The following is a 24,403-nucleotide window of genomic DNA, read 5'->3' on the forward strand; positions in this document are numbered from 1 at the left end:
GGCTGCGAGAGTCACCCCGCTCAGGATGCCTGGGGAGATTCTGCGGTCTCCATCCTTGGAGAGCTTCAAAAGCCGGCTGGACGCGGCCCCAGGCAGCCGGCTGCCCTGCTGGAACAGGGGGGCTGGAGAATTGGCTTCCAGAGGTCCCTTCCAAACGCCGCCACTGCGATCCTGTGTGGCCGGGGAAGGAGAGGCCACCTTCCCCAACAGCAGAAGTCCAGAGCGTTTCAGTGTGTGTCCTGAGAAGAGCCACGTACAAGGTAGCACACTCAACTTGGAAAGAATGAAGAGAGATACAGCATTAAACATGCAACTCGTACAGTGTGTCTTGGTGTTTCCACTTCAAATCTTATTCTCAGGCTCCAGCAGGGACTGTTCCTTCAAATAAGGAAACTCCAGTAAGGTAGTGGTTTCAAATAACATGGGACAGAGGCCACCGTACTGGTTCAGTTCTTTGACTTGACTGCAGTTCCGGAACTGGCATTTTTACAAAGATGACTACAAATTATGTAGGGAATGTGAAGTCATTAATCTCTGGTCCCTAAACAGTTGCCAGTAGCAAATCTGAATTGCTAGCACTATGAGTTATTTTCAAAGTCATGGTTAAGAAACAAATGATCTATAGCCAAGTGCTAGGACATTTGAGGTATTCGATCATGGATGTACACTACTTGGTGTCTAGCTTTATTCCGAGAAAAAAAATGACATTGCACATTTTGCTTTTTCTCGTCCGCAGCTGCCTGCATCTTTGTTTTTGTTTTCTAATGAGAAGTATGTACGGTTAAAGCAAAAATACATGCTACAACAACGTTACACTCATGTTTACTTTCACTCGTTTTGCGCTGGCTATTACCACAGCCCTTTGATTCGGAGGGTTTGGTCGCTCTTGGAAATGCAGATGTTCCATTTCAACAACCACAGTCCAAAGAGAACATCTCGTGTACTCCGCAAGCTACAGGGTGTAGGCTCAGGATCATTTCATATGCGATGCAGCAAGTAATTCTTAAAATACAGAGAGAATGTTTCTTACAGTCCTCATATTAAGATGAAAATCATCATTTGAGCTGCAGAACCTAACTGGCAGTGCTCTTAGGGACCCGGTGTAGGCATTAAAACATACACAGGGATGATGCCAGGGCTCAGCAGGGTGATTGTAAGTGTCTCGCTGTAAAGCATGCAAAATTCATGAGGCCTGTAACAGAGTAAGGAAGAGGAAGCCTGAAGTGACACGGTCCTGAGCCATGCTCCAGATGCCGCTTACATGTTTTATCCAATGTCTGTGGGAAAACGTATAGGTACTCTCAGAAATGCAAAACTTCTTCCACCCTCTGCAGGCCTCCCTGCAACAAAACTGCATGGATTTTACTCTCACTTGCCCTTTGCATCTTTGTATTGCTTTTTTAACAGCGGCCCAGCTTCAACACAGTAAGTGGAGAGAAGAACCATCCCATTTGCTTGGGATTCCCAGAGACAGGAGAGCTGGGCATCGGACAGGTCCAGACGCACGCATTTATTTGCTAGTGAAGGTTCTTGTCACTAGAAAAGTACACCCGAGTACCTCTACCGGTGTTTGTGGTGAGGGCAGCTGCTGTGTTTGTGTTCGGTTGTGTGCAAACACCGTGTGTTTCAAATGCATCTGTCAGATCAGGATTTTCTCATGACTATGGTGGAGTAAAAGTGCTGGTCTGTCTGTCTCGAATAGAATAGAACTTGTGTGGGAGGTACTTCACCCAGCTGTCTAGGAAACTCTGAGCACTGCTTTGAAAACGTAAAAAGTGCTTTTTGCCTACAAAGAGCAAAAAGGAAAATAAATTCTAATTTTAAAAGCAGGTATGGGCTAAGTGTCTGGTGTGATAGAGTGCTCACGTTGTAACGTGAGAGTGTAACGTAATTGTTTCTAATCCAGTGAATGCTCATTCACTTGCTTGGATCTTGAAGCCCGTTTTCATGAACTTCTGTCAGAGTATTTGTATCTATATGATTAGGAACTTGCATATTTCTAGCATTGGCCACTTAGACATCAGATGAAGTTCCATCATACGTAACCAATCATAATGCATTGAACACAATGTTTTAGTTTCTTTTTTCTTCCTGATAACAAATAAACTAAAAATAGGTAACTACTTCTTCCTGCATTTGTTGTGTCACATATTTTGGAATTGAGCTAGCTTTTGTTGAGTGAAATGGAAATTACTTAGCATATGTATGACCTGATAACATTGAGCTGATCAAGCATGCAAGCCTGAAAGGTAATTTTTTCTGTCTTCAAAAGAATGTAGTCTCTAATTCTTGAAAGTGTCTCTATTTAAGCTCATGTCCATGCTTAGTAAACAAGCAAACTGATAATCCTTAATAAAACAGGAATCATAGTCCTCATATCCATGCTGTCGTGCCTATTTTGTAAGATATTTAAATGCTCTTGCTTTTAGTGTGATACAAATATGACAAACTGACACTGACTTAAGAGCTGGCTGTTTGGCAGAGATTGAAATTTCCTATTAACAGAAAGTCAGTAAACTATAGAATTACTACATTGCCTTCCTCTAAAATGTTATACCATACTTATAAAAACTACATGTGATAGCATTTATCGTGTAAATAGCATTCTTGTACATTAGAGTGCATTATAAGAGGTTTCTGTAGTGCCCATTTCAGGAAGTAAGCAAACGGCAAGAACAGCAGAGTTAACGCATGGCAAGTGTTAGCAGGGCCCCCTCGGAGCAGGTACTATTACCCTCATCCTCTTGTGAAAAAGCTAGGAAAAACTAAGTGAAAGAGCTTGTAATAAAGTCAAAGGCCATCTAGATTTTCTAGGTCACTGAGTGTGCACCTCTAAAAGGCATACACTCTCGGAATGAGAGAACAGGCTAGGATGTGGGACTTTCTGATGTAACTACTGACTTCAGAAGAGTTACACAAGGCAGAAATGAGACTATATCCTCTTCACCATATTAGGCCAAGTTAGTGATGCGTGATCTACCTTCACATTCAAGTTCCTATTTAGTCAATGTGAAACCTACAGCAGTTAAATCACATTACGTTAAGCCTGCCTTTGGTCCAACAGCCTCCCTCCTTGTTTGCCTCAGCTCTAGTCCTCCGGACAGTTAATAGCGCAGGCCAGTATTGCTCAAAGCTCTGAGATGAAGACTGTGGCCAACAAATCCAGCCCTTGGGCAAAACATTTTACCACTGCTAAAGTTCATCTGTGCAACAGAATGGCCTTTCGCAGGAGCTCCCTACCTCAGGCAAGGAACGGTGGCTGCTCGTGCAGACATACCTGAACTGGCTTTTGGCAATGATGAAGTCACACCAACGTTGATCTCGGTGGGCTTGCAAAATCTGAACAAGAAAGGCTGGGTGAGGTGGTGGACGCCGGTGGCTGTAAGTAGCTGATTTGAAGCTGGGGTCGCGGTGTCAGCTGCAGTGCAGCCCCCTCGCCTCCCCAGGGGGCTGAGCTGCCCACTGAAAAAACTCCTCAAGGAATCGCAGGCTGTGAGCTCGAGGTGCAAGGTGCTCCCAGCAGCGAACGCCTTAAAATGCTCTACCAATAGGAGAGAGAAAGCAACAAAACGCAACAGATATTCATCCTATCACTGAGAAAAGGCATCTTGGTTTTTCCAGGATGAGGCAAAACAGAGGAACTAGAACAGAAATAGGATAGAACAGAAATGACCTAGGCAATAAAAATTGCTAGGAAGAGAAGACAAATTTGGATATAATAGATCAAAAGAGAATTTTGCATGGATAGACTCAACAAAAGTAGCATCTTTCAAACGTCTGTAGATGCTGAAACAGTGCAATATGTATGCACACATATATAAATATGTATATTTTTCCTGCATGTCACTAGCTTTAATAAAGATATGAGGCTCCCGGCACGTGACCTTGCATATTCCAGTGTATCCCAGCTTCTTGACAAAGGGCAGTTGCCATTTCCTCTTACAGCGCAGCGCATTTTCAGACACTGCAGTACTTTTTTTTTGCATCCAGCACTTGAACCCCTGGGAGCAACTGCTCCCACTGCCTGCGCGTGGTGGGCGATGAATAAGAAATGGGGCACCCGGATCTTTGTGTCATTGTCTCGAATGAGCTAGAAATAGGCGAAATGGTCACCTTTTGGAACTTTTGCAATGGCCTGGTTTGATGGAGAGGGTCGGGTCTGAAAACAAACTGTTGCGAGGGAGGAAGTAAACTGGATGGGACTGTCTGCTCCAGTGCAAACACAGATGCGTTTGCTGCCAGCAGAGAAGGGCATAGTTGTATAAACAGCGCAGCATAGGCACTCCCAAAGTAACTTTTGCTGTATCTGGAAAGGAGGGGAGCTGCAAGGGCAGAGATAGATAGCAATCCACAGGATAAATATCTGGTCACCATATGGCTCAGGCCAATTTCAAATATGATTGCATACACAGCGCAGGCTCCCTTTGCTTTTATGCTTTAAAAGTGCAGAAAAAAAGCCTGTGACCAATGTATGGCAAAAGCTCACAAAGTGATTTGAAAGCAAATCAAAACAAAATTCCACTGGAATGCTGAAAGCTTCATACCTCAGCAAGGACAATTTCCGTGGCAAATACTATTTTCCCACTGAAGCCACTTGGTGGGTACAGAAAACGTTAAGATGCCAGAAATTCTTCTTTTACCCTGGGAAAAAGCTTTTTATTTTCACTATCCCAGAGCTTAAAAATGGCCTGAGTACTTCTTGCTTGAAATCTTCAAAAACCCAAACAAACTCAACTCCAAGTCAAAGAAAAGCCATGGAAAAAATTAGCCTGAAAAAAAATAAAGGTTTCAGAAAGCTAGGAGTATATTAAAGCAGGAGATAAAAATTAATCTCTTGATGGTATCATCTATCAGGATATAAAACATATTATTTGTGTCTTTTTATTTCCATCATAAGTGGAGTGATTACCATCATTATAGACTTTGACTCTTTGCAGATTAAGGCATCATAAATCTGATTTTCTGCTCTGCTATTAATTTGTTAGCTATGAATCACCTACAGCAGTAAGAATTTTTCTTCTTATTTCTCCAGTTCTTAGCCCTAAGCGCTCTCTCCCAGAACAAATTTCTCCCACCCCACCTTACTCCTACTTCTCCCACATACACATATCACATTTCCTGTGGTTGGATTAGTTTTCCAGTCCTTGCTCAAATAGTCATTCTTCTGAAGACAAAAGTTAAAAGTAAACTGGAGAGAGTTTAAAAGTAAACTAGCTTTGATTGTCCTGGCTTTGGTTTTATGTATGTTGTCCTAAATATCTACACTCCCTGTAAATGCTTTGCTCTGCTGAAGACTGTCAAATCCATAAAACGCCGTGGTTTTATCTTGGGACTGGTAAATATTTAACAGTTTCAGGCTTTAACAGATAATTAACTTCTAATGACACATTTCATAACGTTGCTATATAAATAAATATATGGAATAGATGGAGCAGGCTTCATATGATCCTTGTCTGGGCAGAATGGCAGAAGTTGCAGTTCTTGACACAGCGTAAATTTTTGCAACACAAGTTATAGGCAATTCTTTTATATCATGAAGTTTCATGGGATTCTATATAGTTTGTGTCTTAAATACAAGGCACTCAAGTGGCACTAGATATGCAGTTTTTAAAAACCCACATTTCATATGTCTATCTTCCAGATATTAAAAATTATTTTAAAATGTTTAGTCACCAGCAACAAATTCAAATTCATTGAAGCTGCAGGAATTATAAATGAGTCAACTTAGTAATTTTTCATGGCTTTTAATAACTAAACCACAGATGCAGAATTACCAATTTTGTTCACACTCAGGTTATTTTCAAATTCTTCTGTTAAGAAGTTGTTAATGTTTGTAGAGCTCTACTACTCTTAGAGCACACCTGTAAGCTTTAAGAGAGTCTAATTTTAGAGGACAGAGAGGATTTGATTTTTTTCTTATAATTCTGTTTTCGTTTGGCCATAACAACCCAAAACCCACAAATGGAAGGTTTATAGGTGTGATCACAGACAGAAAACTATGTGTATGAAAGTGTGAGCAAGTGCCTTCTCAGGTTTAGAATCAAAGGGTTAATCGCTTTCTTCTTCTCTCCCTCCCCTTCTCAAAGATAAAAGACACTAAACTTCCTACTTCTTGTTGCAAAATGCCATGCGGGTCTGTTGAGTAATTCAACTCTTAATACTTGGAAGGTGGAAATTTTATATGAGTTTTACCCCATTATTATGCTGATCACTTCGAGTCAGCAGTACTGCCTTGAACTGGTTCAAAATGGAGAAGTGGGCCCATAGACTCCTAATTCGATGAGAGCAAAAATAACGTGACAAAGGGACAAACTGAAGGCCAGGAACATGCCTCTTGCCAAGATCCATTTCAAAAGTGTGTGAGACGCAAAGTAATACCTTCTCGATGGAGAGTTTTTAGGTGGAGTAAAAAAAAAAAAAAGAGGCAACTCAGCCTACTTGTCCACAGAGTCAAATATAGCCCATCCACTGGGACTGGAGAACAGCAGGATCATCCCAAGCTGCCTCTGAGCAAGCCCTGGTGCCAGGCACAGGTCTGGAGACCTTCCAGCGTAGCTGACAGTGTAAGAAACTCTTTCTCCATCACTGAGCAGTTATATGAGCTTGGTTTTGTGTGTCTTACATTTCATCTGTAATGTCTTCTCCTTTCTGGAGTGACTATGACAGAGAGAATTTTTTTTAAAGGGCAGAACTATATTTAAAATACTCTGTCCAAACCTTGTGCGGCAATCTCCTGAAAATTCGCGTTTGCCCTTTTCTTCACAGTAGATTTGTAATGACGCTCCTAACGTATCACAGTGTGCCATAAGAATAGACGAAGCTGCTCTGTGAAGCACTGGATTAAAAAAAGCGCAAGGTGATTGATTCATTCATGGCTCATGGCTGTACTAATTGCTTCTGAACGATGCTCTAGCACCTTTACCATGGAAACAAGTGGTGGCATGGCAAGCAGAGCTGTCCCTCAAGAGTCTCATAAAATGAAAACATATCTGTGAAAATGCAGTGTTTGCAAAGAGCTACGTTATTACACCTCTGCAATCACTTGCTCCTCTTTGTGTGCCAAACTTGGGTGAAACTATGGAATAAGAACAATTCAGAACTAGAGTAAGTGCTTTTAAACAAATTATTGAAACTACCAGTACTATGTCCAAATTATTACAGAATTTGGGTTTGTTCTCCTGAAAATGTCTTTTGTTTACCTAATTTTACGTAGTTCCCAGCACTCCTTTGCGATGGCCATGCCATCATTTTATACCCCTATGAAGGTAGCAACATCATAGTGCCTGCAGTGTAAAATGCCCGCAGCAATGCAGACCACATCCGCACCGCGCTGGCAGACATGATGGTGTAATCCAGCTGGCTGAAGTCACAGCGGTTGCATCCTCTTACCCCAAACCTGAGTTGCCTGCTAGCCCCAGGTCATAAGACCAGAAGTTTATCCCTTTGCCTGTAAATGAGCCTGCAGAAAAGGGACACACAACGCCAGACTTAACCCAAGCTAGTTTCTAACCAGCTAGCTGAGGTACTCACAGCAGCAAAATTGGCCTCCACTAACCATCATGTTACTTGCCCGGGCCACGAAGTGTTGCCGCAGCTTCGTGCAGCTGTTCATCAGCCGGCTGGATTACACCATCACATCTGCTGAGCGTGGCGCGGACATGGTCTGAATTGCTGTGGGCATTTTATGGCACAGGCAGCATAATGTTGCCACTTTCGTGTGTGTATAAAAAGATGGCACGGCCACTGCAGAGGCGTGCTGGGAACTACTAGAGATTGGATAAGCATGAGACTTCTTTTTCACCGAAACAAACCCGGACTCTGTAATTGTTTGGATATGGTACTTGTAGTTTCAGTAATTTGAATATAGGAATTGCAAATAGAAATCCATCCAATTATAAAAATTCATGCAATTATAACAGTCAGTGGTCACTGATGTTATCTGCACTATGGGTAAATATGGAAAGAATGTCTTGTGGCCAATATTTCTACTATTTGATGACCACATGATTATTTTTGGTTAGCTGTTACTATTTCCTTCTTGAGTCATTCCTAAAAGGCACTGAAACATCACCGTCTTATCACTCAGACAGCAAACGCCTTTAAATCAGTTTTGCAAACCCACGTCCAGAGCACTTCCTACCAGGAGGGTGTGTGCCCTGCATCTTGTCAATTTGAAACCCCCCCGCTTCGTTTGACGTGAGCCATGTGATCCAGTGTTTCATTCGGGCTGGTTGAGACTGGACCGAGTTCGAGGGGGAGCTCACTGCAATGCGCTGGAGGTAACACCACACCACGGGAAAATGAGGAAAGAAACGTCGGTCGTGTGCAGTGTGGGAGATGATCGGCTATTCACTGCCGTTCTTCTCAGCTGGGCGGAGGTTTTAATCCCCCCCATCTCACCCCCGGCAGCCGGCAGATCATTTCACAGCGCTCACCTTCATAGCATCTGTGTGAACATGGTAGGGTGCCTTGTATTTCTGAGCACACGCTTCGTTAACTGTCTCTGTCACGTCCTGATCAGGCTGTTGCAAAACCCCGTACGCAGACTTCCCAAAGTGAGTCATGTCTGCCAGCGTGGATGTCTCCAAGCCGCGTCTCTCTCTGCCCAGAGGTGCGGAGCTGTGCAGGGAGCATGGGAGAAGACCAGCCTGGCACAGCACAACAGTGTATTTATTAAAGAGGATGCCTTAATGGAACAGAGAGGGGCTAGCAGGTTGTCAATTAGCTTCCAGATAAAATTTAATGGGTTCATTGTGACCCTTAAAGCCCTATGTGCCAGCCTGGCTGCCACAGGGGCTGGCCCCCTGTGAAATATGTCGCCCTTGGCATCTGCAGAGAATTTGAAGTTGTGCTCTGGAAGGGTCATCCCCCAGAGGGACTTGGGGTGTTGGAACATGATCTGCTCTGCACCGCCAGGTCCCCAACCTTTCTTCGCTTGTGGCATAGTCTGATTTGTCTGGTTTTAGACCCTGCTGTCTGCAAGACTTTTCCTGTACTTTGAATCCTACACTGGGAGAAGGAGCTGCATTACTCATACATAGTTTCAAAACTGTGGGTAAACTGGATGGTTTCTTGCTCCCATAGACGTATGACTTCATCCTCTCTGTCTTCCCAACTTCATGCACTAGCAGGGCTAGATTTATAAGATGATCCTCTTTGCTTCAGAGGCAGATCCACGCTGCCTTATCACCAGCTGAACAAGAATTCCTTCCTTATCACCTGTTAAGTGGAGGGATCAGTGTGTGTTGAAGTGGAGTAGCTAGGTGGTATCTCTTGGTTTCTACCTGTCGGTAATTAACTGCATTATGTTTCAATAACTTGCCTTTTCTTAATACGTTACTTCATTTTTTGTTATTTAAACAAGAACAAAATTGGTCCGTATGACAAAATTCAAACCCTCTAAAGCACAGTAGGCTAATACAATAATGTCTCGATATTGAACAAGTGAAAAATATTTTCCACTCCATGACTCCTGAGCCTTCCATGGCACAGGTAACTCGGCAATTTACTCAGGTTATTCATGAGGAAGTTGTGATTAGCAGTGTGCTACTAACGGCTCAGACCCTCTGGTTTGTTGCTATTGTCCATAAAGGATAAAAAAAATCTTAGGCAGCACAGTCCATTTCAAGCCCTACAATTTCCACTCCCTAAATTACTAGGGCCAAATCTATATTCAGAAATTGTTCCATCTTACTCCTTGTGCTTCCTCACTCTGTTTCCTAGTATCTCTTTCCAAGCCTGTATTGGACAATTACCTTACATGCAGAAAATAACATCTGTAAGACTTATTTTGAATTTTTAAATATTTATCCCCCGTCATTGCTCAAAAAAAAACAAATTACAAAGCTACGTACAAACTGATATCGAGAAATGGAAATGCAAATTTACAGATCTTTCACACTCAACAGCTGTTTCTAGTACTCTGCCTTTGTCCTTAGGATTTAATTAAATCTCTCACAGAAAACAGAATTTTCTAGTACTTGACCTTTGTTTTCAGAGCCCCAAAACACAAAAGGCGTTTAGAATCAATGACAATGCACAAAACACAACGCACTCCACTTAGGCTCAGGGCAACACAATGCTCGTCCTTTATATGGAGAGACCCTGGGTTAAAAAGGATTAAAATTAAGCCACGGTATTCTTTTCTAGGTTGTCTCCTGAAGAATCGCAACCCCTGCTTCAAGCTGATTATACGTTATGCAGTCCACCAGCACATGATGCCCAGCGCTAACCGCTCAAGTAGTCTCTTTTTCTCACTACATAAACTATACCACCCTCCACTCTTTATTTGTCTTCACTGGCTTCCTTCCTGTCTCTTAACTCCTCGCTTCAAGCTCCTCATCCTCTGCTTAAAGACCAAACATAATCTCCCTGCTCCCATTTCTGCTCCCGCTTCCCCTTCCTCCCAGCGCAGCCGCCCACAGCCTGCTTTGCTCTGGCAGCCTCTCTGCTTTTGTTTCCCAGCTGCTCTCTCCTGCATCCTTTTAGCTTCCCTTTACACCACTTACATCCCTTTCCTACACGACTTTTCACAGAGATACTTCACACTCTTTTCTTTGTTTTCTCAAACCAACTTCTTGCTGGTTTGTTTTTTTTTTATTCTTCTTTACTTTGGCGTTAATGGCAGAGATTAGGTGGATTTGTGATGAACAGTCACTGAAGAAAAAGTGAGTAAAATTTTAATTCTTGCAAAACTCATTGAAACACATCTGAAAATTAACACTCTCAGCTAAAATGAAAACTGATGGAAATGCAATTAAAGGAAAGCATGATGTTCAGTGGCCTTGAACTGTGAAGAGGAAGATCACTGAATGAGAAGCTGCAGAGAATAATTTTGCTTCTGGTCATGTTAACAAGGGACAGTAAACCATACATTAAATATATTCCCCAAATTAGGAGCGGTTTCAAGTCTGAAACTCTTCTTAGCCCTTGCGGGGAGGCCCATAGTAGAAGCAAGGTGTGCTCTTCCTATCGCACCAGCCACACAGGCCCGTAACATTTCCTCCTGTTACTCTCTTAGTCATTTACCATCCCACGAGCCACAAGGAAGCCCAGTCACAGCTTCTTTCCCACCCAGCAGCAAGCTGCAAGCTACAAGCTACACCTCTCCCTGCTATCCATGCGGCTGGGGAAAGCTCGTCTGCTTCCCCGAGCGAAAAAGTGTCTTTCTTCTGTCTTCTACAGCAGGGTTGCTTGGCAGAGCTCGTAGCACCAGGCTTTTAGCTTAACTAGAACCTGGGCATTTTTTTGGGTTTTTTTTTTAATTTGCTGTGGGAGTGGAAGAACCAACAAATAGAAGATAATATAGTTGAGGGATATACTTGAAATAATTTAAATTATATTCAAACTGGTGTTTTCATCACCAAGCATTCTGCAGAAGAATCGTCAGGTTTGCTCTGGCTTTTTCAGAACCCCTGTAATATTGCTCATGATTTACACTGCCGAGGGGCCTCCTACACTTGTGGCTTCTGGGATCCCTGGTTCTGGTCCAAATCACATATTTTGAAGCCTTCTGTAGGAAAAGCAGGTGTCCATAATTTGTGAAAGTGAGGAAGACTGGGGGAGATGCACTCCACAGACAGGGTGGCACTGGTCCCATTTCCATCTTCCTTGTTGGTTAAACTGGAAAAGACTTTTTTTTTTTTTCAGAACAGATTATGCTTGTAGGTCATTTACACAAATTCCTATAATCTCTGCATTAAATCTAAGGACTCGCTGTGGCCTTATGTACATATGTAGAGAGAGAGTATAATCCACCTCTGCCTCTGCTGGGGCCTCTCCAGCAGCTCGGCTGGCAGGAGCTACTGCGAGGATGTGTGAATCACTAAGGTGTTCCCAATTTCTGCAGGCTGTTTTACCAGCTGCCAGGCAAGTTGCAGTGCTACAACCCGCTGCCTCCGGGACTCTTTCTTGCTCGTGGCCCTCTGCCGGGCTCTGCACAAGCAGGGGCGTGATTCCGCAGACGGATGAAGGAGGGAAAGGCAGATGTTCTCCCGAAGGAAAAAAAAAAAAAAAAAGCGTGAACTCAAGACACATCCTGTACCATGACTGCACATGCCTACAGAAAATGCTCCACGTCACTCTGCTGCAGAAGCTGCCTCTCCAGGGCTTGCTTTTCCTTTGATTTTCCTATGACCAGAAACTGCAAATAACAAATTGGGAATCAAAACCTGTACCCGCCCCTGAAGGCCTCTGCATTCAACAGAAACCAGTAGAAGGCTGTTTTTCTCCAGCATTTTTACGGTAATCTATTAAGCTATTTCCAGATTGCTTGAACCAAGAATAGCCAGAGAATGTCAAGTCCTCCAGTACATGGCAGTACCCTTCATTTCTCTGTGAGAGACATTTCCAGGCAAGTATACAGGCCTCGACAACTACAACAAATGTTCAGATCAATAAATGCTATGTCCAAGAGGTAGATAATTTCCCCCCTGCTGTGTTCAGGAACAGGCAATATTCTACAACCCAGCTCCTCTGCTTCTTCCCATCACATACGCCAGTCACCCTTGTTTTCATTATTCTGTCTTCGACCAGAGTTTTGACCTCTGATTGACTTTGAAGTTTACATACGAGGAAAAACAGTCAGGCAGCTGCTAAAACAAGCCAGGAGAGATCAAACGGTTCCGAAAGAATTAAAAACAAACAACTTTTATCTTTTTCTTTTGTGTTTACCAATACATTAACAGATCCAGATAGATGGAGAGATACACAAATGCACATACATATATTTAAATGATAACATAAAAAAATTACATTGAAAGAATATTGTTTAGATTAGCGCAGCTGAACATTGAAGGACAAGGAAATTAGGAAAATTAGGAAATACCAGATTAAGATTGCTATGCTAATTTATTTCTGCCACTGGGTGTGATTATCCTGTGTTGTACAGAATGAGGCATGCATCCTGTGGGAAAGTCTAAAATATGACTGTGTCATGGAAGGGTTTGTAAGAAAACATATGCGTATGGGGAGGGACAAAAAAAGATTGCCCAGAGAGTCTTAAATCTGCAGTTTTCTAATGTATCAGGAACTGACACTGTAGCTTAAATGACGCTATTTAGTGACTGGGGCATAGGGAATCGGATGTCCTAACTTGTTTTTTAGGGAGAAAAAAGCTAGAGGAGGACAGCCCCCTGCAACGTGTACAGAGAAACACAGATCCTTGCCATTTATTCAGTTACAGAAGCAGTCATTGCAGGCATTTGTTTCATCAGCTTTGGAGCAGAGGTATGATGTCAAGCGTAAATAGGAGTTATTTGGTCCAGATCCTGGAGCTGGAAGACTGATTAGTAGAAATCAGGTTTTGTTTCCTCTACCTTACTAAATCTTCCTAACCCTTTTCTCTGTTAAATCCAGTCCAGAAATTCCATTCTACTTTTGCTTAGAAGAACAGTTTCTCCTAATGCTTCATCGCCTATTACTATTTTAGTGTCAGTGAGAACTCGGGTCTTTAAAACGGTGATGTTGTCCAACTACTAGGTTGGCAGACTGCCTTGACCTTTGTTGGAGAAACCAAGAAGAGAAAAGCAGTGGTAGTTCCCAACAGTTGCCATTTCAATGAATCTCAAGCAGAAATTCATGGAAGACATGAAAAATTTTGTCTCTGAGATGAATGACTTTGACTCTCAAAGGCCTCCTGAAAACAATAAAGATGTTAAACTTCCCAAAAGATGTAAAACTTCCCAAATACCTAAAATATTATTACTACAGATATCATAAAAGTGTGAATAATAATCTAAACCAGAATGTTTTTATTGAAAATAAAGCTCTACTTGCTTCGTTAGAAGTTTTCCTTTTTTTTGATTTAGTAAGATTACCCTGGCCTGTGTAATCTGAACTCTGAACTGCTCTGTAACTTGTGACAGAGGCAAACCTGTCCGTGCTCTCTCTTGCCTCTTGATGTTGCTTATACAGTTAAGATAATTTCCACAGTCAGCTAATTCAAATATGCTTTCTTGAATGCTTAACTAGTGCTAAACTATAGGCCGCAAATCCTACCAAGTGACAACTCTCTGCGTGTCATTTTGCCTCTCTGACATAGATAAGAGATTGTCTCTCACATAGGCCATAATAAACTATAAAAAGGGCCAGTTTGGATAGATGGAACTACATTTTCCTGTGGTGTTTTTTTTTAATGCTGAATTTCACAGATTGTTAAAATAGGCTTTGTAGAGCAGAGTTTATACAGAAATAGAGTATCTTTTCAGTATTAGCTTCACAGCTGAAGCATTTTGTGTACAGCTGTCTTCTCCATCTATCCCTTGGGCATAAAGGCAGTGAAAGAATCCTAAAGAAGCGAAGGAAATTGCGTTGGTCAAGATCAAATTGCAAGCATACGTAATTTGATGTACTAATGACTGTCCACCAGATATCGCTGCAGGAGACTCGCCAAGATGCTAATTGTCCCAAGGACTGGAGTTTTTTTGCTTAACAAACATCTCAGCTTCATTGTGGAATGAAAGTTATCACAGCTGCAGAGACTGCTTGTCTTAATTGAATGTGCAATAGTGAGTGGCGTTGCGAGAAAACCTGATCTTAAACGAAAATCTGTGCTTGCAAACAGTAGCTATTGGTAGGGCTGCTGCAGAGATGGGACGTGTAACTCCATAGCTTCAGTATGTGGAGTCAGCACAAGGCTCCAAGGTTAACTTCGTGGCTTGAAATTAACTCAAACTCTAGAGGAGCATGTAATTTTGTATAGCTCTTTCCATTTTTGAAAGTGTCAGGTTGTATCCTAGAGACAGTCTGACGTAGCACAGTGAAGTCCTCCGTGAGTAACAACTCAAAGCTGTATTTCACGGTCTTTGCATGGAAGTCTGCAAGTTGCAAACCTTGCATCTTGCAAGTTTGTCACCGCTCATCTCCAGACATAAGAGCCAACAAATGGAGAGGCTACTTTGTCTACTGTTTTCTGAAGCAAAGAGGTCAGTCAACAGTCCATTAAAAAGACTTATGGTGAATAAAATATTCCTAAACACAGAAGACTCTTCTAATCTGACTTCTGCTGAGCAAGCCTGCTATTCACCACCCCAGTGCTGAGCAGCGTACATTATGAGAAGAAATATTTCTCCATATAGGACAGAAAATTTTCTCACTTTGACAGCCAGGATTTCATCGCAGATATTAGGAAAACCCTGACCACACTAATTGCTATCTGCATAGATCTGCTGCTCATGGAGGGAACAATAGCCTCATACCAGCCAAGTAATTGTACAGTTGGTGAATGATACGGCCTTTCTCTCTGATATTTCTCCTTTCCACCAGACTGAGAAGAATCCTCCTAAACATATGTTAAAACATCTGATTTGTTGTAGTTGTTACTGTGGAAACTGTACATGTGGGCTTGGATACTGCTTTTGCCTGAAGAAGGTTAGACTGCAGAGGGAATACTCGGAATTACCCAACAGCTATCACACATATGCTGGATTACTGAAGCATATAGGTGATCAGCATTTCACATGGGCACCAGTAAAAAGTCAAGTCCTTTTCCTGTGATAATCTTAATTTCCTAACAATATTCTTCTGAAATAAAATTTGGTAGCTAATGTTCATCCACAGCCTGTATCCACGATTGTTTCAGTTTCCTCTCTGTATAAAACCACACAGAAAAAAATGATCCAGGATGAGACACGCGAATTACTTTCTTTGCTGAAGATACTGTTATCTTTGCTATGATATTCCTAGACAGAGTTCTTGGAAACAAATGTAAGATCAAATAACAATAAATAACGATGAGAAAAAATGAAGACATCAAAACAGAAGAATTACTGAACTGCAGTGGTTAAAAGCTGAATCTTCATCAGGAACGCATCTAGATGCCTAAAAATAGTGTGCACTCAAAGCTCTGTACATCTGTATCAATGATGAGAAGTTACAGTCATGTCGTGGCCACTCCATAATTGCTATTGCTTCCTGAAATCCTTGTATATCTCCAAAGGATGCTGTCCAGCGATCTCAGTCGATCAAACTGTTAAGCATTTTCCTCCAAAGCAAGAGAACTTGGCAGCAGTCTGGAGCTCAACCTGGCGGAGGCTGGACGAGTTGTGAGGTGGGGAGAGCAGCTGCTGATCCTGTTTTTGTTTCGACTGCTGCTTGCAAGGAGGTTATTTATCCTGCTACACTTTGCAGGGTGCTCCAACTTGCCATAAGGCTTTTCTTTCTTTCTGCAGCATTCAAAAGGGGCAGGACTGTAAATTGTCTTCTCTGATTACTTTGAATCATGTTAGCCTGCTGTATTTTGTGTAAGCATACCCCATAGCGACCAAGGAGCTCGGGGTGGCTTTATCAGGCAGGCGACGTTGCTGCTCCTGCCCTTCCCCAGGTGAATGCACGCTTCTGCCTGCAGCACCCCTTGGGGAGCAGGTACCAGGGAGCAGCTTTACCGCCAGCATCAGGGCAGCTCTCAGGGCTCCCCTGCGGCGGGGAAGGAAAACTCTGCTCACCTGCCCTCTGGAGGATGCACAGCCAGCGGAAAGGGTGATCTACACAGTGGGGAAACCATTCCTCTAAGAGAAAAAACTCCTTGGACACTTGGAAACATTTTGTTTCTAACTGCCAGGGAAATACTGACATTTATCTTTGGTACCGGTGCCAAGTGACATTTTGCCTTGCTCGTGCTGAGAAACGTTCTGGCTTGGAGAGAGAAGAAAAAGAAAGCAGGTAGTCCACAAAGCTCCTTTGCTGCCTTTTATTTTGCCCACCTCTGAGCTGCTGCCTTTCTCCTGACTCTGCAGCAATTCATGTGGGAGGGGGAAGAGGCGACTGCGGCAGCAAAGCACGGCAATGCACAACAGAAACTGGAAACAATAACCTGCATATTGGGGCATGGTGATCAACAACTCTGCCGGGAGCTGGGGATAATAGCCGGGGCACAGTAACCCACACTAACAGCTGGGGAAACTACTTGATGTGCTTCCAGGTTTGCTGGCCTGTCCTCTGCTCACACCTTCCCAGGGAAAGGTGTGGAGCTGCTGCTTGCCGTCAACCCTGCCATGCACCTCGAAAGAGTTTCTCTGTGCACTGAATACTTGCCTCTGGGAGGTGAAGAATTTTGGTTTGCATAAATAGTTCATATTTTATTATTATAACTTACCCAATCATAAATTGCATTCATTATTTATTTTATTATTATAAGGTGATATGCAGTTTATGTAAATATATTGGATTCTCTAACTCCAATTTGGACTGCTGGCTTTGCTTTCCTAGGGAGGAAGAACCCTCATTTTGGGAAAGTATATATCCACCCTCAAAGCAATCACCAAAGGCTTGAGACCCAAATGCTGTCTGCCTGCACTGTACAAAGTGGGGAAAAGGCCACTGATGATTATTCCCTTGGGCTGAACTGAGGATGAGCAACAAACTCTGTGGAACACAGCCTGAAAAGGGGTGAATTTGTCTGCTCTCCCATCCTGGTCTCCTCTTTGGCCTCTCTCTTACAGAAGATGTTGTCTTGGGTCAGTTTCTATGTAGACAAGCTTTTTCTGAAGGGAGCTTAGCCTGGGACGCTGGGGTAGCTGAGAACAACTGCTGAGCAAGAACATTCACCACTTTAGTTGAGCAAAATACTGTTTACCCCTTTCTCACGCATTTGCCTCTCCCATTTCCCTGTTTCTCACTAGAGGCGATGGCTGCCTGAGGCATGGGAGTACCAGCAGATCCCGCAGCTGCTATGGCTGTCAGACTGGGAAGGGCACACTGAGCTCCACAGAGCGGTCACTGCACGCCCAGCTTTCTTTGCTACACGGTCCTGTTACTATGGCCAAAGTACCCCTACCCAAAGCCCCTTATGCACAGGGAGATGCCACTGCGTAGTCTGACTTTCTTCATACGCATATCCCAGACTGACGAGGGCACTCTCATTTGCTTCCAGTTGCTGCTGCACAGCATGCTTATGCATAGCTGAAGCTGATCCTCTTCTTACCACCACCACATCACTGCCTTGAGATATGAGCAGGGGACCCCTATGGATACCTTCAGAGGGAGATCTCTAAAAGTCATTTCTGGTCCTAGCTATGCAAGAGCCAGCACAAGTTTCCTTCATTCATGGGAAAGAAGAGAAGAAAGAGGCTCAACAACTAGACCTGTAGCTGCCTGTGGTCAGAGAGCCTCAGGGGCTCAACTGTTGGCACTTGGACTTGCCTTTCTCTGGGGGTCTGGCCCCCTCCTGCTTGCCCACAGCCCTTTTTCGGTCTTGCTTGACTTCTTTGAAGGGGAGACAGAGAGGCTTGGGTCAACTACTCCTGCTTACATTGGGTGAATTGGCTTGGGCTCTGGTTCATCAGGACTGGTTTCTGCATATCTGCAAGGTTCTTTACTCATCACAGCCACCACCACCCATGCTGAAACCCCAGGTCCTCACAGTGGACCATGAGAGAAACTACAGCTTGCCACCAACCAGTCCAGATTCCTCAGCGAGACACCTGATGCCAGCGAGAGCAGGAGAACTCAGGAAGGGGAGCCTAGCTAAGCAGCCCTGGGCACAGCACGCACGTGTGAAGGTAACTCTGACCTGCATGCACAAAGGATCCCAATTCCCCATGCTTGTGGTTTTGAGTCCTTCCAGTTTTAAATCTGACCAAAAAGATTTCCTGGACCTGACTATGCCAGCTTTGTAGCGTATACACAGTAGATCCAACCCACCTCGCATTGGAGCTGTTGTGCACTGGCAACTGCTGTCAGGGCCTTCCTTTCCAATTGGGAGCCAGATGCTTTTTTCCATGGACTTGTGCCTTAACATGGAATTGGAGCCAATGTGCTAAGGGTTGTTTCTGCTGCAAGAAGAAATTTGTGGTGGATCCACTTTTTCCCTGACTTAGTTACAACTCTGTTTCCTCACATGCAGCAGAAGCCAAACAGAAGGAGGCAATTCCTTCTCTTGTCCCCACCAGCTCCTGCCACCCAGAGTTCATCTGAAGACGCTCTTCGTTTCAGTTTTCCTCAGAGCCACATTCCCTGGTTTCCTCCCAGACCACAGGATTGAGTATTCCCTTATTGCTTCATTTCTCAGATTCTTCCATCTTTTCTGCTTTTCTTTCATATATTTCCAATATGCACTAAACACTGGCCATAGTAGCTTCTTCTCTCACATGTCTTGTATGTCTGCTCTGCTACTGCTCTGCTATAGGCATTGACTTGCTCCTGTTTTTGGGATGGAGATTGCTACTCTTTGTATAGTCTAGCTACATGGAGATCCCTTTTCATGGAACTATCTTAAATGAGGGATGGCAGTTAGTCAAATATATAACTGTTTAAAGTATAAAATACCCAAGTTCTTTAAAGAAGTCCACTCCTAACTGTCCCAGACTGCTCACTCAAAGTTACAAGAAACTTTTTACTTTGATCCCCCTGTTCCATTTCATGTATAGGGATGACAATCCTTCACTCCACTGGTATAGTAAAGAGATAAAGAAATATATGTGTATGTGAAACTCTCAGATATTATAATAGTGAGAAGCATAGAAAAGCCTAGGAAGAAGGTAATATTTTGTCCTTTGAAAATGAGGCTTAGATCAGGGGAAAACCTGATGCAGAAAAACTCAGTCCTACCACAACCTTTTCTTTCTTTTCCTGCCAGACCTTCAGCCCACCTCCCGATATTGTGGGACATGAGGGAACAACTTGGGTAGGAGCGATTGCATCGCCTCCACCCGATTATAGCAGCAGAGATCCCCTATTCACCAGGGAGAATCTACTGTGGGAATCTCCAGTCGGTTTAAGTTCACGCTTTGCTTATGCGTGCATAAGCAGAGCAAACTTGGCAGGCTGAACAGTCTGTCCCTTAGGAATATTGACAGATGAATGTAAACTCAATTACCTTGCTTTTTCATTCCAGTTGGGTTACTTGCGCTGTGTACTAAGTGCATCAGCACCTGGAGTCACTTTGAACAACAGGAGAAAGCATTTTCCAGTGTCAGAAGTAGAATTTTGTACAGTATTTATAACTTGCAAAAAGTCAGGGGTTTGGCTGTGCTTTGTTTCCCACCATCCTGAAACAAACAAACAAACCAAAACCTATGTAAAAGATTCATCATCTCCAAGGGTTAGGAGTTTTTTTTGGGGGTATAGCTAAATGGCTGATAGCCATTTTGCCTATGAGCCTGTAAAACTGAAAGATGTAAACCCAGCTCCTGAATTTTCCTTACCATTCTCACCACCACCATCATCTTCACTATCCATTAACCCGGCTCATTACTGAAAGCTGAAAACACAAAAGAAGTAAACATTAGTTAATGAGGTTTGCATCTGGGGGTGGTAAACAAAGCTGCTCTCCATGCCTGTGAGCTCTTGAAGGGAAACTCGCCGCTGTAGGAAAGCAAATCTCAGCACAGAAAGGACAGGTCTGCCTGGGGTAGGGTGCGTAAGCAAAGAATGGGAAGAATGTTTTCATTTTTCTGATTTCATAATTTGACAGGGGATGATGAGGAACAAAATCTTTCCTAAATTTGTCCCTCCAATTAGAAAATACATATTTGCCTTATCTCTGTTTTCATTGTAGCTAGAAGCAGAAATTGATGCTAATCTTATTCCTTACTCCTCTGTAGCTTGGGACATTTCAAATCCATATTTTTCATTCTGGTGTTTTGTCTCAAACAGAGAGAATCGAGACTTTGTCTTGGACTTGAAGAATCAAGACTTTGTCTGAAATGCAATAATATGGCGCATGCTAAACAAAACAAGTCTTTGTGTACCATTGTTATCAAAACATTATAGCACCAGGAAATAGCTAGACACGGACTTTCCTTTGCTAGTTAACTGCTACTATAGATCTGTTAAAGTTCAACTCATTTTACTTTTAAATCCTATCGCCATAGCTGAATGCTTTGACAAAGAAAGAAACAGCCCGTAAGACGGTTCTTTACAAAATAGCAATGCACATATTAAATGAGCATGTTTTCACCTTACCGTTTCCTTCATTCAATCCACAACACTTCTCTGAATGTGACTTTCACTCCTGCGTCCAGGCGTGACCTCCCTCCTGCGTGCCTGGTGGAGCATCACCAGCGAGGAGGAAGGAGCCCCCCAGGCAAACTGGCCCCTTGGGGAGCTGGGCGTCAGGGCCAGGGTCAGTCCCAGTCTTGAAGATGCTGCTGTGAGTTGCTCAGTGGAAGAAACATGCTGCATGGTTTAATTTCCATGGCAGAGTCTGCTTGCTCTTTCGGTGCTTTCTCCTGCGCAGGGCTATGGTCTGAAAGAAAAGCAAGCTCTACAAAAGCAGAGCTCCCTAGGAATACATACATTCAGGGATGGATTTGCTTCTTCTCCTCTTCTGGTGCTCAAATCAGGATGAGGATTAACTCCACTGAAGACAATGGAGCCAAACCAACACAAGTCAAAGGAGAATCAGACGGTAGCTCTAAGAAACATCTATTCCCATTACTTCCCAGACTTTTATTGCTGCAAATATATAAATCTTTGTATTAACCAACTTCAAAGATCATAAAGCCTTAATTGTGTACGCAGCCTACCAGTAACGCAGTGTGCTGCTGATGCATAAAACACGCATAGATAGTACACAAATACACTCTGCCTGGGCTTAAATTTAGCTTCAACCACACAAAAGATATCTTTATAACTAAGAATGATGGGAAGAAAGATCTCATTCCAGACCAGATGAACAACTCATTTTTTCACTGATCCTGGATTTGGCTGACCTGACTTAAATGTGACCTAAGACATTTCTTAGTGCTTTGGAAATTGCATCAACATACTTGGGTTGGAGATGCCACAGTCAGAAAAAAAAATGGGGATTCTATTTTTAAAATTCTGCTGTTCCTTTTTAAAATAGATCAGTGAAGCATAACTTTTCCTATAGCTGTAATTTTTCAGGGTAAGCAAACTCCAGTAATTTCAAAGGCAGTGGGAACAAGGGGTCACTTGGGGCCAGCCAGAAAAAATTAACTCTCTGTTCTTTTCCAGTAAAAGCTTTCATCATGTTATTGTTGTTGAAAAGAGTCAGCTTATAAATGAAAAGGTAAGCTTTTCCTTGCAAGAAAGAGCAAAATGAAAAAAGTATGTAGCAGTAGTGGTCTCAGAGGTGTACAAGAATATTAGTGAGAGAAGAGAAACACCATCAGAAATTCAGCTATGCATTTGCTCAGTACCTATCACTAGTGCAGCACTGGATTTTGCTACATGACGATGTCACTAGATAGCTGGTGTCAACAGGAGACTGCCAGGAGCTATGAACACCTTTCAGCAGCAGGAGGCTATGAGCCACGCAGTGTATGAGCTTTTCCTGACATTACCATTGGTGCTGAGAACTCCAAGGCCTTTCTCTAATAACATACAGCTGAAATTCCCCCCCCCTACAGATTTAGGGGGAAAAAAGCCACGTTCTAGCAGCACGACACCCTTGAATACTTAATGCGAGTAGAACAAATCCTTGTTTCATGATTGTTTTGTATCAGACAGCTAAATACGCTTCATATAACAAATGTTTTATGAGCTAGTGTGTTGGGTGATTTTTAGATCATACATTTTATACTAATGTCCAAATAACCCCAAAACATTGAAAACCCAAGCATAAGTAGGTAGGCTGTCCTTGCCATTAGGATGTGTTTAGCTGAAGGAAGGACTCCCGGCCTGAATTCACGCCTTTAAGCATTGGCCATCCCACAGGTAAAGTTCCTTGGAGTAAAACTCCGCCCTTGCTTGACCTGTCAGCTGTAGCTCGGGTCTGCAGATTTCAACAGGGACTCAATTCACATTTATCTAAAAGTTATTGACCATCCTCCTGGCAAGTCATAGGGTAGATTCATTTTTTTCAATACTTTTTAAGTATGGGAATGGCATTAAAAAAACGCAAACAAATCCCAAGCGGTTTCCAACTGCGTGAAGCAATGATAGTTTGGAACTGGAAAGGCTGGCCCTCTGTAGTTTGAGAGCCAGACTGGGGAAGGTGGGATAGACATTCAGGCTTTGAAAACACCAGCTATCTTCTGTTTGTTTGTATCTACATTTACGTTGGGATAAACAGCTCTCAGCAGAAGAAAATGCAATTCATTTAAGTATTTCAGCCAAAGGACAGCAATTACAACAATAAGGCACTCCTTTCCCTACCTTCAAAGCATTTGCTAGTACCAACAGTGGACCTGAGACCAAGTCCTGAGCCTTAAATGTCTTCCATCTAAGCTAACTTGACACTTCAGAGATCTGCTATTTGGATTAGACACTGTGAAACGTTACAAACATTTTGCAATTAGAGCACTTTTGTCCCATTGATTCCAGAATAGAAGTTACTTTGGTACACTGCAATGACGTTGCAAAGTCCTTGAGAAATGAGTTACTTCCTGCGTAATTGCAGAGTGCGATCAGTGGACAGACTGGGCACTAATAAAACTTTAGTCTCGGGCCATCTAAATGGTTCAGCAGTGCCCTCTGAAACGTCCATGGTTCCTTAGTTGTCAGGAAATGTGTTACCATGCTAAATCACACAAATGTTTAATGATATTTTAACTTACACAGCACTGGGCATGCATTGTTTCTAAGAAAAAAACCCAGATGTAAGGATTTGAAGTTAAAAAACCTTGGTGGTATGGAAGTGTATACCAGGAAGGAATACCCTGTAGCTACAACTGACAGTAGCTCTTCATGTAGGCATTGACAAAACCAAAGGGAGCCTTCTCCAGTGTTCCTGAGGTTTCCATGAGTTGATCGGAACATGTAGAACCCTTTGAGCAAAAATCTCTTTTACTTTATAAACAAATGTCTGCAGTATATAAACTATTATAAAGAATAATTTGCAAAGGCTCAGTCAAATATAAATCTATTACGTGGTATAAAAATGCTAAAGATAACTTCTAAAAAAGAACAGTGCATTTGATTTATGCACTGCTGTTTGATTAATGCAGTAATATGTTTTGATCCTCACTAGGGTCTAAAGTGCATAAAGAGCAGTTTTTCACCTTTCCATCTCAGAATAGATAATATAGTTTACAGCAGTGACAGTCAGTGTAGAGAATTAAGAGATAAGACAGTTAATAGCATTTAATTCTGCTTTTGCCTCTTTGGCAGAACTACAGCAAGTAATTCCACTGGGTTTGATTCAGTTTTTCTGACAGTGATACTTGAGCACTTCTGTAAAATACCATAAAATCTATGGTTGAAAAGTGCAATACAAAGGTTAATTGTTCGTTTTGTGCCTGTTACAGGAAAAGCTCTCCTGCTAAAGGAAAAAAAAATAGTTCCTTCATCCTCTTTTATTCCTTTAATTTTTCAAGTATTTCTAAATTTTCATTTTTGGATTTTGTTTCTAAAAAAGCATCTTAAATATTGGGTCATAATTACATTTGTGAATGACTCTAATTGGTGTGATCTAGTAGTTCAATGCAGGCTGTTTGTCGTGTTCAAAGACTGCAGCTAGATCTTACATGAAACGCTTCCCTGAAAATCTAGTCACCTCAGG

The 24,403-nt window shown here is 42.6% G+C and overlaps 1 long non-coding RNA gene across 1 annotated transcript; it reads right to left on the reverse strand.

Moving 5' to 3' along the window:
- Window positions 1-12,632: 12,632 nt before the first annotated feature.
- Window positions 12,633-21,537, reverse strand: LOC141739468 (uncharacterized). The gene is made up of 4 exons (XR_012585714.1): window positions 20,902-21,537; window positions 20,142-20,197; window positions 19,814-19,985; window positions 12,633-18,770 (listed from the first exon to the last, which is right to left on the reverse strand). It is a non-coding gene; the product is annotated as an uncharacterized LOC141739468 (long non-coding RNA).
- Between the last annotated feature and the right edge of the window lie 2,866 nt (window positions 21,538-24,403).

Source organism: Larus michahellis, chromosome 2 (assembly GCF_964199755.1).
Source record: "Larus michahellis chromosome 2, bLarMic1.1, whole genome shotgun sequence".
In the NCBI taxonomy this organism is placed as follows: domain Eukaryota; kingdom Metazoa; phylum Chordata; class Aves; order Charadriiformes; family Laridae; genus Larus; species Larus michahellis.